General features: G+C 45.1%; 1 protein-coding gene across 3 annotated transcripts in view; it reads left to right on the forward strand.

The window, feature by feature from the left end:
- LOC138796915 (beta-1,4-galactosyltransferase 1-like) overlaps positions 1-13,658 on the forward strand; it is a 160,100-nt gene that overhangs the window by 36,383 nt on the left and 110,059 nt on the right. Inside the window, exon 1 of one of the 3 annotated variants that reach the window (XM_069976655.1) lies at positions 1,427-1,528. The exons of the other annotated variants lie outside the window; for them this stretch is intronic. The gene's annotated coding sequence lies outside the window, so the exon portion shown is untranslated. Of the gene's footprint in view, positions 1-1,426; positions 1,529-13,658 lie in introns of those variants that run through there. 3 annotated transcript variants of the gene reach the window in all.

Below are 13,658 nucleotides of genomic sequence, written 5' to 3' on the forward strand. Positions count from 1 at the left end.
TATTATATATTTATTTAATTAATTAATTAATTTATGTATATATTTATGTATTTATTTAATTAATTACTTAATTATGTATTTATTTGTGTGTGTGTGTGTGTTTTTTTTTTTACTTTCACTTTTACAGGTATATATATAATGCAGTACAGCACCTGATCTGTGCTGTACTGCATTATATAGTGAATGGGCTGTCAGTGTTACACACTGACAGCTCATTCTAACGATCAGGTCCCTGCACTGTGCAGGGTCCTGATTGTCACTAGCCATAGTAACCCAGACGCACCGGGTAGCGTCTGGGTTACTATGGTAACCCGGGGGGGGGGGGGGGGGCGCGGCTCCGGGAGTCGGCTAGCTGGCAGCTCCCGGCGGGGGGTACTGGAGGCTCCTGGTGGGGGGAGGACTGAAAACTCCGGGCGGGGGGAGGACTGGAAGCTCCGGGCGGCGGGGGGACTGGAGGCTCCGGGCAGGGGTTGTGGCTGCAAGCTCCGGCCGGCCGGGCGGGAGGGGGTGGCGCTGCAAGCTCCGGGCGGCAGGCTGGAGGCACGGGGAAGACGGGGGAAGCTGAGGGAGCTGCATGGGGGGCCTGGGGAGGACATCAGTAGTGGCGGCAGGAGGAGGCAATGTGCCGCAGCCTCCTCCTGCCGCCCGATCGGCGAGGGAGACAGCAGATCTCCCCATAGACGCTGCGCCTATGGGGTTAACTGTCAAGGGGGGAGCACGGCACCCCTCCGGGCAGTGGCAGCAGGAGGAGGCTGTGTGACACAGCCTCCTCCTGCTTCCGATCTCAGATAGGGACAGAGGGGGGAGGCAGAGAAGGCATGACGTCCAGGGACGTCATGATGCATTCTGCCACTGCTTTTCATGACGTCCCTGTACGTCATATTGGGGGAAGGGGTTAAACATGAGGATTTTGTGGCCACGAATTGCAACATCAACTGTAGATTTTTTTAAAGCTTTGTAAAATGTTGTTTTTATCATTATAATTCAGATACTTGACAATCACTTGTCTGAGTTTCTGTTCTTTTTTATTTGCATCTTGCTTTTGTTTCGCTGGTGGGGGTCCCACACGGTGAGCTCTTTCCACAGTAATGTGACCTGGGATACCCAAGGCTTGGGGAATTTCTAGAGAACATATAGCATGTAATTGCATGGCTGGAATGGATTCAGGTAAACCTATAACACGTAAATTGTTGCGCCTAGAGCGGTTCTCTAGATCATCAGTCTTTGTTTGCAATGAAGCTGTGACATTCATATTCTGTTGTAGTTTTATTTTTGTAGAATGTATTTCATTTTTGTAGAATGTATTTCATCTTCTAACATGCTGACTCTCTCCTGAAGTTCAGTAATGTGTGAGGTATGCGTTGCTATATCGCCCTGTATGGTTGCTAGGGAGGAAACTATAGTGGCCTCAAGAGAGGATTTTATGTCATTTAATATCATTTTGGACACTTGAATTGCCAGTGCCTTGCAAGACATATTTAGTCCTGGTATCATGGTGTCACAGAGGTCCGGCACTGGGGTTTGTGAGGTATGTGTTTCCTCTGTGTGGGCCTCAGCAGCAGCACCTCGTGTCGGCGCCATCTTAGGTGTCCCTGTGACAGAGTTGTGAGGTAAATGAAGGAGGGCTTATGGGGAGGTGTATAACTGGTTCCCCGCTTAATGAAGTGGTGCCTCCGACTCCTCGGCACTTAGAGAAGTCAGAGATGTGGTCCGGCAGGGCCGGTAATGTCAGGAGTCAGAGCGGGGAGCGATATTATGAGCGGAGGGTGGAGGAGCTCACTCACACTGCTGCCATCCCATACGCGCCGGAACCGGAAGTCCATAAATGTATATTTATATATATATTTATTTTTTGACAGTATATTTAATTACACAATGATGGCTTCGTTTAAATTAAATTATTGAACAACGAAACTGATTTTATTACAACAAAAATGTGTTTTATTAAATATTTATTAGTACAGGAAGCTCCATTAAGCCGTTAATTTATATTCCCGGTAAATAGAGCATTCTGTACTAATCAATACTTGAATTTAATTAAAACATCAAATGTTTCTTCTAATTATGTTATCACAATAGCATTATTAGAAGAAACATTTTGAATTATATGTGCGCTCAGCTGATTGGCTGCTCGGCTCAGCGCACATATAAAGAGCCGGTCCGCAGTACAGTCACTTCATTGTGCTGCGGACCAGCGAAGAGGACACATCAGAACATCGGATGGTGATTATAAAGCTCTCCCCACCCCCTCCCCAGCACTGCACCCATCCCAGCAAGGAAGGGGGGGTCACTTAACCCCTTCCTTGCTGGTATGGGTGCAGTCTGACATCAGTCTGGCCCCCAAGGGGTTAAGGGGGATGCAATACATCCTTCCTTAACCCCTTGGGGGCCAGACTGTAAGCAGCGATCTGTAAAGATGATGCATACTGTAAGGTGCATAACACCACTCACAATGATGGGTGTTGTGCTCCTGTTTGTGTGTTTTTTTTTGTGTGTTTCTCTTCCCACCCTGGTGTTACCAGTCTGCTGTTGCTTGGTTTTTAACCCGGCTGGTTATAAAAATAGGGGGGACCCTATGCGGTTTTCTTTTTTTAAATAAATTAAAAAAAAATGCATCGGGTCCCCCCTATTTTTATAACCAGCCGGGTTAAAAACCAAGCAACAGCAGCCTGGTAACACCAGGGTGGGAAGAGCCATTGGTTTAGGCACTCCCCAGCCTAAATCTTAGCAGCCTGCTGCCGCCCCAGTCCAGGAGCGCCAATTTTGACGCTCCAGGACCACTGGCACCCAGCTCTTCCCAGTACCCCTGGTGGCATTGGGTACTGGGGTAATAATGGGGGGTTAGTGTTAGCCATTTTATACCGGCTAACACTAAGCCCTGACTTAGTAATGGATTCCGTCTATTAGACAGCTTCCACTACTAAGTCTATAAAGTAAAGAAATAAAGACAAGACACAAGTGAAATTTTTTTTTAATTCAAATAAAAACACCCCCACACCCCTCATTGACCATTTTATAAAAAAAACAAAAAAAAAACAACCACTGGTCATCGACGTAGTAAACCGAATCCGACGTAATCCACAGGATACCGATATCTGAAAAACAAAAAGGGAGAAACACACAAAAAACACACAAACAGGAGCACAACACCCATCATTGTGAGCGGTGTTGTGCACCTTACAGTATGCAGTATCTTTACAGATCGCTGCTTACAGTCTGGCCCCCAAGGGGTTAAGGGAGGATCTATTGCATCCCCCTTAACCCCTTGGGGGCCAGACTGATGTCAGACTGCACCCATTCCAGCAAGGAAGGAGTTAAGTGACCCCCCTTCCTTGCTGGGATGGGTGCAGTGCTGGGGAGGGGGTGGGGAGAGCTTTATACTCACCATCCGATGTCCCGATGTGTCCTCTTGGCTGGCCGCAGCACAATGAAGTGACTGTGCTGCGGACCGGCTCTTTATATGTGTGCTCAGCCGATCAGCCAATCAGCTGAGCGCACATATAATTCAAAATGTTTCTTCTAATAATGCTATTGTGATAACATAATTAGAAGAAACATTTGATGTTTTAATTAAAGTAAAGTGTTGATTAGTACAGAATGCTCTATTCACCGGGAATATGAATTAACGGCTTAATGGAGCTTCCTGTACTAATATTTAATTAATAAAACACATTTTTGTTGTAATAAAATCAGTTTCGTTGTTCAATAATTTAATTTAAACGAATCCATCATTGTGCAATTAAATATACTATAAAAAATAAATATATATATATATATATACATTTATATATATATATATATATTTATTTTAACAGTATATTTAATTGCACAATGATGGATTCGTTTAAATTTAATTATTGAACAACGAAAGGGACTTTATTACATTGAAAATGTGTTTTATTAATTAAATATATTAACCATTAGAGACATCGGCATACTGCAGAGGATCGCAAACCCCGGTAATAGCGATTCCTGTAAACTGTTTCCCTGCTTTCCCAGATGCATTCCAGAGGTGTTTGCATCACTTTCTAAAGATTTTATTTGTTATTTTTAGTTGAACCAGATTTCCAAGTAAATGACCGTATGTTTTCAGCCGCATCTCTATTTTTTCCCACGGCCGTAGTTTCAGCCGCACATTTCCGGCCGCGTAAAAACTACGGCCGGAAATATTCGTAGTGTGAACATACCCTAAGGCTGACCCTTCGTAGTGGCAAAGACTCATAATAAGAAATAGCTGTGCACCATGGAGGGGACTCTCAGGGGCCCAATAGCAGCCGTGCGAGCACCCCTGTGAAGTGCTCCTCTAAACCATTTGCAAGTACACTTTAAGCTCAGAAGTAACTTTGCCTTGCTCCTGCTTAATACAGACGTTACCTGCCACCTGAAGAAAAAAAAAAAGAGGATGTCTGGGATTGTTTTATGTGTAAAAATTATTTTAATTGTTGGTGGACAATATCACCGACACAGGGCTTCACAAAGGTAATTCGGAAATGTGCAGCAGCCGCTGTGTTTAATGCTGCAGGGAGCACCACCTATGCCAAAGGACGGGGCCGTTTTCACCACTGTGTGACAGGGCAGGACAGGGACAAAATCAGAAACAGAACAATAATAATAATATTTATTTGTATAGCGCCAACAGATTCCGCAGCGCTTGTTTAAATATATAAATACAATACAGGTTATACTTCAATTATACAATGAATAAATTAAAATAAAATTAAAAATACACAATTAGAGACCTACTCTTGAGAGCGTACAGACTAGGATGACTGTGGGTGACACGAGAGGCAACAAGGGCTTTATTTGTCAATGTTCCAGTCATTGTACATAGAATCTCAAAGTGCCTATAGGTGATTGTGTGAGACAGTCACAAGCCATTTCTGAGCTAAGGTAGCAAGTACAAAGTAGATGGCACCAAAGAGGTTATAGAGAGGATGTAGAAGGGATAGCAGAGAAGAAGACGACATTAGAAAAGGTTATTAGCGCACCTGAAGAGTCTTCAGAGCACGCTTGAAACTGGGGGTGTTGGAAGTAAGGGCCCTATTCCACTGGACGATTATCGTTCAGATAATCGTTAAATCGTTCGAATCTAAACGATTATCGCTCGGTTGAAATGCAGTTAACGATTAATGACCGAACGAGAAATCGTTGGTCGCTTTATAAGACCTGGACCTATTTTTAACGTTGCTCGTTCACAAAACGTTCGCAAATCGTTCGCATTGAAGTAGATACGAACACAATAGCGAAGAAAAAACGATCGCAAATACGATCATAAGTAACGATTATCGTTCCATGGAAATGAGTGAACGTTTTCAGGTCTTTCGCAATAGCGGTCGTTTGAGATCGTTAATCGTTAACGATGATGCGAACGATAATTGTCCGGTGGAATAGGGCCCTAAGTCTGAGGTCTTTGGGTAGGGAGTTCCAGAGGACTGGTGCAGCACGAGAGAAGTCTTGGAAGCGGGAGTGAGAGGTTCTGATTATGGAAGAGGTTAGTGTAAGGTCATTAGCAGATCACAGAGCATGGGTAGGATGGTAGGTGGAGATGAGGGAGGAGCGGAGTTGTGGAGAGCTTTATGGGTGAGGGCGAGGAGTTTGAATTGTATTCTGTATTTAATAGGTATATGCTAGTACCACAGACTGAGAGTGAGATGTTGGGTTTAGGTTTGTTAGAGGAAGGGAATACAAAAAGTTCAGTTTTAGAGAGATTAAAGGGGTTATCCAGCGCTACAAAAACATGGCCACTTTCCCCCTACTGTTGTCTCCATTTTGGGTGGGGTTTTGAAACTCAGTTCCATTGAAGTAAATGGAGCTTAAATGCAAACCACACTTGAACTGGAGACAACAGTAGGGGGAAAAGTGGCCATGTTTTTGTAGCGCTGGATAACCCCTTTAAGTTTGAGAAAGAGAGAGGTCATAGTATTAGAGAGAGCAGATAGACAGTCACTAGTATTTTGTAGGAATGCAGGGGTGATGTCACAGGAAGAAGTGTATAACTGGGTGTCATCGGCATAGAGGTGGTATTGCAGGCTAAACCTGCTGATGGTCTGTCCGATGGGGGCTGTGTAGAGGGAGAGGATGAGAGGATCCAGGACTGATCCCTGGGGAACCCCAACAGAGAGAGGTTAGGGAGAAGAAGTAGAGCCCGAGAAAGATACACTGAAGGATCGGTCAGAGAGGTAGGAAGAAAACCAGGAGAGAACAGAGTGAGGTAAGGGATAAGAGGTAGAGCCCGAGAAAGATACACTGAAGGATCGGTCAAGGAGGTAGGAAGAAAACCAGGAGAGAACAGAGTCCTTAAGACCAAGAGAGCTGAGCATGGAGGAGGAGTGTCAAACGCTGCTGAGAGATCCAAGAGAATCAGCAAGGAGTAGTTTCCTTGTGACTTGGCCTTCAGGAGATGGTTTGACACCTTAGTGAGAGCAGTTTCAGTGGAGTGAAGAGATCGGAAGCCAGACTGTAGAGGGTCAAGAAGAGAGTTATCAGATAATGGGTTAGGCGGGAGTAGACAAGACGTTTCAGGAGTTTAGAGATGAAGGGGAGATTGGAGACAGGTCAATAGTTGGCTGTACAGGAGGGGTCTAGAGATGTTTTTTTCAGTAGCAGGGTAATTACAGAGTGCTTGAATGAGGAGGAAAAGATACCGGAGGAGAGGAAGAGGTTGAATATTTTGGTGAGTAGTGACAGCGGAAGAGAGGGACTGTGGGGATATAGGGTCACTAGGGCAGGTAGAGGGACGGGAGTAGGAGAGGATCCTGGCGACTTCTTCCTCTGTCACTGGATCAAAGGTGGGAGAGGGGATGGGATTAATGGATTTGAAGTAGGAGGCCAAATCTTGAGCACAGAGGTCAGTGATAGGTGACTGAACTTTGGGCTTGAGAAGAGAATCAAAGGCGTTTTGGATTGTTTGACAGTGAAGAGATGAGGGAGGTGAAATACGATTGGCAATCAATAAGATTTGAGGGTGAATTTGTAATGAATGAAATCTGCTGAGGTTCTAGATTTCCTCCACAGATGTTTAGCTGTCCTAGAGAACCGCCGAAGAAAGCCAATTTCTGGGGTGTGCCAGGGTTGCTGGCATCTGTGGCGGGGTGTGCGGAATGTAGGGGGAGCTATGGAGTCTAGCGTAGTTTCAAGGGTGTTGTCTGGCCATGTTTGGGCAGGTGAGGGATGAGATTAGGGACAGTGAGGATTGAAGGGAGTCTATGAGTTGTTGAGTGTTGATGCTACGCAGATTTCTGTATATGTATGGGGAAGGGGTGTCAGGAGGGGGGGCAGTTGTTAGTAATAGTGAAAGAGAGGAGGTTGTGGCCGGATAGCTCTGAGGGATCATTTGTGAAGTTGGAGACGGAACAGTGGTGGAAGAAGATGAGGTCCAGGGAATTCCCACCCTTGTGTGTAGAAGAGTTTGTTAGCTGTGAGAGGCTGAAAGAGGAGGTTAGGGAGAGAAGCTGAGAGGCATGAGAGGAAATAGGAATATCGACAGGGATGTTGAAGTCGCCCAGGATTAGTGTGGGAACTTCTGCAGATAAGAAATGAGGGAGCCAGGTGGCAAAGTGGTTGAGGAATTGTCGTGGAGAGCCAGGGGGACAATAGATAACTGCAACTCTGAGGGGAAGTGGGCGGAAGAGTCTGAGGGTGTAAACCTCAAAGGAGAGGAAAGAGAGTGAGGGTTCAGGGGGAATGACCTGGAAGGTGCACTGCGGGGAGAGAACACCAACTCCTCCACCATGCCTACCCTCAGGTCTGGGGGTGTGAGAGAGATGAAAACGCCATGGGGAAGAGCAGCAGGGGAAGCAGTGTAAAGGCCCTATTACATGGAACTATCATCTTCCATTTTCGGCTGATGGCCGATAATCGTCCCATGTAATAGAAGGCAACGATCAGCCGACATGAATGATGTCGGCTGTTTGTTGCTGTCGTTTGTCTTTCAACATGCTGAAAGACAAACGACTGTGATAGCAGTGATCTGCTGCCATCGCTCTGCAGAATAGGAGCGGCAGCAGCAGACCACCGCTATCCTCTATGGGCTGCCCAGATGATCTAGCAATTGGCAGCAGCGAGCGGGGAACGAGGAGCAAACGAGCACTGACACCGCTCATCACCCCATGTAATAAGGGCTTAAGGTACAAGTAAACACAACAAGCCAAAATCAAGCCAGGAGAGTAAAGTCAAGTCCAAAACAGCAGGCAAAGGTAACAAGGCAGATGGTCAGAATCCAGGAAAAGCTGAGTACTTAAAAACACTAGTGATGGCTAAAGAGGGACCAATCAAAGGGGGCTATGGTCAGCAGTTGCCTCTTTAAATAGAGCACCCAAAACAGCCTTTTCAATGGACAGCTTGCTCCGCCACCTGCCCTGATGCTCGACCCCGATGTTGCCTGGGCTGGTCACTCGTGAAAAAGATAGAGAGACACACAAAATATGGGTTTGCTGTGGGAGTGGATGCAGTGACAGATCACTGCTTACTATAACAGAGCAGAACACCTGTTAAAATAAGTGTTCTGCTTCTCAGTGGGGACTTGGCACCTACCCCTTACCGCTTCTCGCTTTGTCTTCAGCTACACTGCAGCCACTATTAACCATGATCAGTGCAGTGCCGTGCAGAGGAAGATGCCATACAGCGGGAGCGGTAAGTCTTGGGCTGCATTCTTAATTTGTGTTTGTTAAAAACTGTGAACTTTTTAGCACTTTGTGGACATGCTTCCCCACTGTGCTAGCCATCTCTATTAGTGTATGCGCTTGTGAACTGCAGGGGGACAAGGTCTCACCTGCATTTCACAATTGCATGCATTCTATGATCAAGTGTAACAATCTATACACATTGCTGCTTAGTGTCTTGCCCCTTAAGAGTTAAAAGAAGTATTCCCTTTTGTTTTTTATTTTTTTTAAATTCAACCCCCCCCCTCTGCAGACTGGCACATAAACTTAGCAATGATGGTCAGTGTCCCGCGCCATGCCTTTGTTCCGGTACTACAGAGCCACTCTTATCCCGCTGGCACCCACATTACCTCTTCAGCTTCAGCTCTGCAGCTCAGGAGGCTGGAAGTCAGGGTCCGCAATGCATCAATATGAGAGCGCTGTCATTGAGATGCATGGGACACCCTTACTTCCTGCCTTTAATAGACCTGTAGTAAGAAGAGGGGTAAGAAGTGCTGTGACGCCACCACCAGCTGGATCCGAACTGCATCGTGGGAACAAGCTGCAGGATAGCAATCATTTTTAAGTATATGTGCCAGCCTGCAGTGGGGGGAGAAAAAAAATCTGAACTGCTACTTTAAGTAACAACTCTGGCAGGCTGGCTATGCAGTAGGCAAGTAAATACTACCTGCTCAGTTCCAGTCAAATAGCAATGTCCCTGCTCAGGAGCAGAAGCCTTCTGCTCTAAAAAGGGAACCCTGGTTAAGACCAGGGGCTCCAGTACAGTAAGCATCAGGGCTCTATACATCACACTTACATTCCATGGGCTGGGCACGCTGCAACCAAATCATGGAGTGTAAAACCATCAGCTTTACTGAGAGTTGCGCTACCCACTGAAATCAATGGGTAGAAAATTCTCTGCAGATTTCAGACCGCTTAAAATCTGAAGTAAAATACGCCTGTAAGACTACCCTTATTGTAAATTGATAATGCAGAAAACCATTATACTAGTTTCATACACAGCAGTTTCTGAGCAAAGGCTAGAAGTGGATCCAACAGGAAGCAAAAGTATGTGTTCTTCCTTCTGTGGTGTCCCACTAGGGGTGTTGCAGTTATATACACCCTTCGCAAAAGTCTGTACTTACTGTCTTATCATTATGGTAAAAGTAGTACTAAAAGCTAGCCACTAGATGTCGCTGTACTATGTATGCGTATATATAGAAGCTGCACAGCTGAAGCATCGCAAAGGGTTATTGTGTTTATGTGTCACCAGAATCTGTATCATCTCCCTTCTTTCTTCTCCTGTTGCTCTCTTTCACCTACTCATAGCGCAACATACATGCTAGGTAGGAAATTAGTCACATGGGTGGAGGAGGAGCATGAGCTCCTCTGCCAGGTCTTCGTACCCCAAGTCAGTCTTAGTCAGTACCCCGCATGGGAAGGACGCATGACAGTACACTGCTACCAACTTCTTTATTAGTTACACCCCAAAGCACTATGCACTGTTAAACTCCTCTTAGAGAGGACTAGCCAGAGATAACCTCAACCCATGCCGTGGACAAGGAGAAGTCACAGAGCAGGACAGTATTCCCTACAGCGCCAAAGAGCCAGGAACTGATCCGGAGAGAGCAAAGTTGCAGTAGCCTATGAACTCTCTCGCAGCGCGGGTGTCAGCAGGGAACCCTCAGCATTCCGCTCATCCCAGGTAACAAGGTCTTGAGCCTGTGTCACCCATGAGGAAGGTTTAGCTGAGTCTAGTGGGCATAAGTTGGTGTGAAGACTAAGGTCAAAGGTCAATACACAGGCACAGGTGTTCTTCATATTCTTCTTCTTATTCTTCTTACAAGTATTCTACTTTATCCTCCAACATCCTGGCAGAGCAAACTACTACATGGGTTAAGACTCTCACAGTATCCTCAACTCTGCTACTCTACCTCTTGTATTACTCATCACAACTCAACCAACACGACTATATCCTACACTGCACTTATCCTACAGATGTGGTTGTTCTCTTATGAAGTGTTTATTGAAACTTTGTCAAGTGTTTTTCAGAGACTTTAACTAAGAAACCTTATACTGTCACTTCTGTATTACCTGCTGCACATTTACAAGTAGTAAACCAACTCAACTTTATTCCAAGACTCTTTGATTATTCACCACCACCACCATAGCACACACCGCAACCTTGGGAAATCTCCCCTTTCTTTGAATGGTGGGTCCTACTATCCGGGAGGGTCACTATGCCACTCTGGTCATCCGTGACTACATAACCCCAAGGGACCCGGTATCAACCCGGCAGGACACTGACCACATAGGAAAAGGGTACAGCCGACTGGATAAAATAAAAGCATGCGTGCCATCAAACCTGTGTGCCCACCAGGCACTGTTGTCACGTGACAACATCTCAAGGTCCGGCTGTATCTCAGCCATCCACCATAGAAGTGGTGTCACACTACAACACCTAGCAAGTGACCGGCTGCTTCTCCGCTATAACATCACACTGGGGGTACACCACACTTCACATTTCATATTCCTTTCTAATCCACATTTGTCTTTAGCACAAAAACTACCATGTGAAACCAGCCTCACCATGACAGCAATAATGTCCTGTATTATAGATCTTCAATATAACTATGAATGTTAAAGAAAAACCATATGGCCCTGCTGATATGTCACTGTAGCCGCCTCGCTCCTCATTCTGGTGCAGGTCTCCTTATTTTCCTAGGTGCCAATGTTTTGATGCCAAACGAAATCCAAATAAAAATGCTAATTTGTTCCTTTAATGCACTGGGGAAGTTCCTTGGCCCCTCGTAACACTGTCCCACCTGCACGCTGGTTGTGAAGTGCACACCTACTTATACATACGCAATTATGCACAAGCAGGCACATCTTGTTCTCACGCATGTGTTGTTCAAACTGGATGATGCGGGAACGAGACGTGTCTGCTTATGCATAAATGCGTATGTATAAGTAGGTGTGCATTTCACAAGCAGCGTGCAGGTGGGATGGTGTAGTGAGGGGCCAAGGAACTTCCCCAATGCATTAAATGAACTAATTAGCATTTTTATTTTGGATTGAATTGTTTCAAAACTTTGGCACCTAGAAAAATAAGAAGACCTGCACCAGTATGAGGAGCAAGGCGGCTACAGTGACGTATCGGCAGGGTCGTATGGACAAACCTGCTGAACTTCATCTACAGAATCCTACATATGTGGTGTCCCACTAGGGGTGTTACTGTTACATACACCCTTCGCAAAAGTCTGTACTTTTTGTGATCTTATTATGATGAAAGTAGTATTAGGAGTTGACCACTAGATGTCGCTGCATTATGTATGTGTACATGAAAGCTGCACATCTGAAGGATCGCAAAGGGTTATTGTGTTTAAGTGTTACCAGAATCTGTAGACCAGTAGGATTTCTGCTTTCCTCTTTCCCATCACCTCTCCGCTCTGTTCTTCTAATGCACTCTTTTCACCCAATCGCAGCGCACCCTACACGCAGGGGAGGAAGTAAGTCATGGGTAAAGGAAGTGTAGCTTAGTCAGGTTCCTGTGCAGAGAGGACACAAGACAGGACACTCCCTGCTGCAGTCAAGCTGAGCCCTGGCTTCTACCAGTTCCCCTGTCAAGGACAGAACAACCAGACTCAGTGTGCAGTCTAAAACACCTATAGATTCTGGATTCTCATAATATACGTCCTATACCCCAAAGAAAAACAAGGATAAGGGGGGGAAAAGAAATTACCGAATGGCAATTGAAACAGAACTAAACACCTATGAAACCCATCCGATATTCAAATAACCAAAATATCAATTGAATTAATCAGAAAAGTTTATTGTTAAGAAATATCGCAAAAAATAAATAAGAACTAAAGACAAAATTTAAATATAAAAGCAAATAAAGACCTGGGAGGTGGAAGCGAGGAAGCGAATAGCGAAACGGCGTTGGAGGAGTGTGAGGTGGGAGTCCTGAGGGGCTGGGAATGATATCCCTGGGTAATGTTGTTTATGTGCACTTGCCTATACTTTATCAGATTTAGCTATGCAGCTTGTGTTTTTTGGTCATGTTTGAGCACTTGCACTTTATAATATGCATATAACCGGGCTGTATACTGAAAATTCATGAGTATTGTACATATGCACTTGCACTTTATTTTGTAAACATATACCTCCCCTCATGCTTGGTCTCCCACCTCCCAGGTCTTTATTTGCTTTTATATTTAAATTTTGTCTTTAGTTCTTATTTATTTTTTGCGATATTTCTTAACAATAAACTTTTCTGATTAATTCAGTGTGCAGTCTAGGCTTAGAATCAGGCACATGAAGCTAACAGTTTTCTCTTCTGTGATGCCACACAACACTATGCAGTGCTAAAGCCCTTCTAAGAGAGGACAAGTCAGAGACAACCTCAACCGACACTGTGGACAAGGAGAAGTAACAGTGCAGGACAGTATCCACAAAAGCCACAAAAGCTAGGAACTGATCTAGATAGAGCAAAGTTGCAGTAAGCCTATGAACTCTATCTTGCAGCGTGGGTGTCAGCAGGCAACCATCAGCATTTCACTCATCCCATTTAACGAGGTCTGTGGCCTGTGTCACGCTCTAGAAAGGTTCAACCGAGTCTAGTAGGCATAAGGTGGTGTTAAGACTATTCAAGGTCAATACACCGGCACAGGTGTTCTACTTCTTCTAAGTATTCTACCTCATCCTCCAACATCCCGGCAGAGCACAGTACTACCTGGGTTGAGACTCTCAAGGCATCCTTCTTTCTACTACTCTGCTTCTTCGTATCACTCCGCACACTACCCAGTCGGCACGACTATATCCTACACTGCATTTCTACTCTGTATTGTCAAGTATTTGTCTGGAACTATTGTCAAGTGTATTACCTGGTGCTTTAACAAGAGAGACATTATAGTCTTGCAACCTACTTTAAACAAGCACTTTCTAGTAAAAAAAACCCCAAGCTTATTTAAGTTAAAGAGACTCTGTGATTTCTCACTATCCACCTAAACAGCACAC

Source organism: Dendropsophus ebraccatus, chromosome 7, assembly GCF_027789765.1.
Source record: "Dendropsophus ebraccatus isolate aDenEbr1 chromosome 7, aDenEbr1.pat, whole genome shotgun sequence".
Taxonomy (NCBI): domain Eukaryota; kingdom Metazoa; phylum Chordata; class Amphibia; order Anura; family Hylidae; genus Dendropsophus; species Dendropsophus ebraccatus.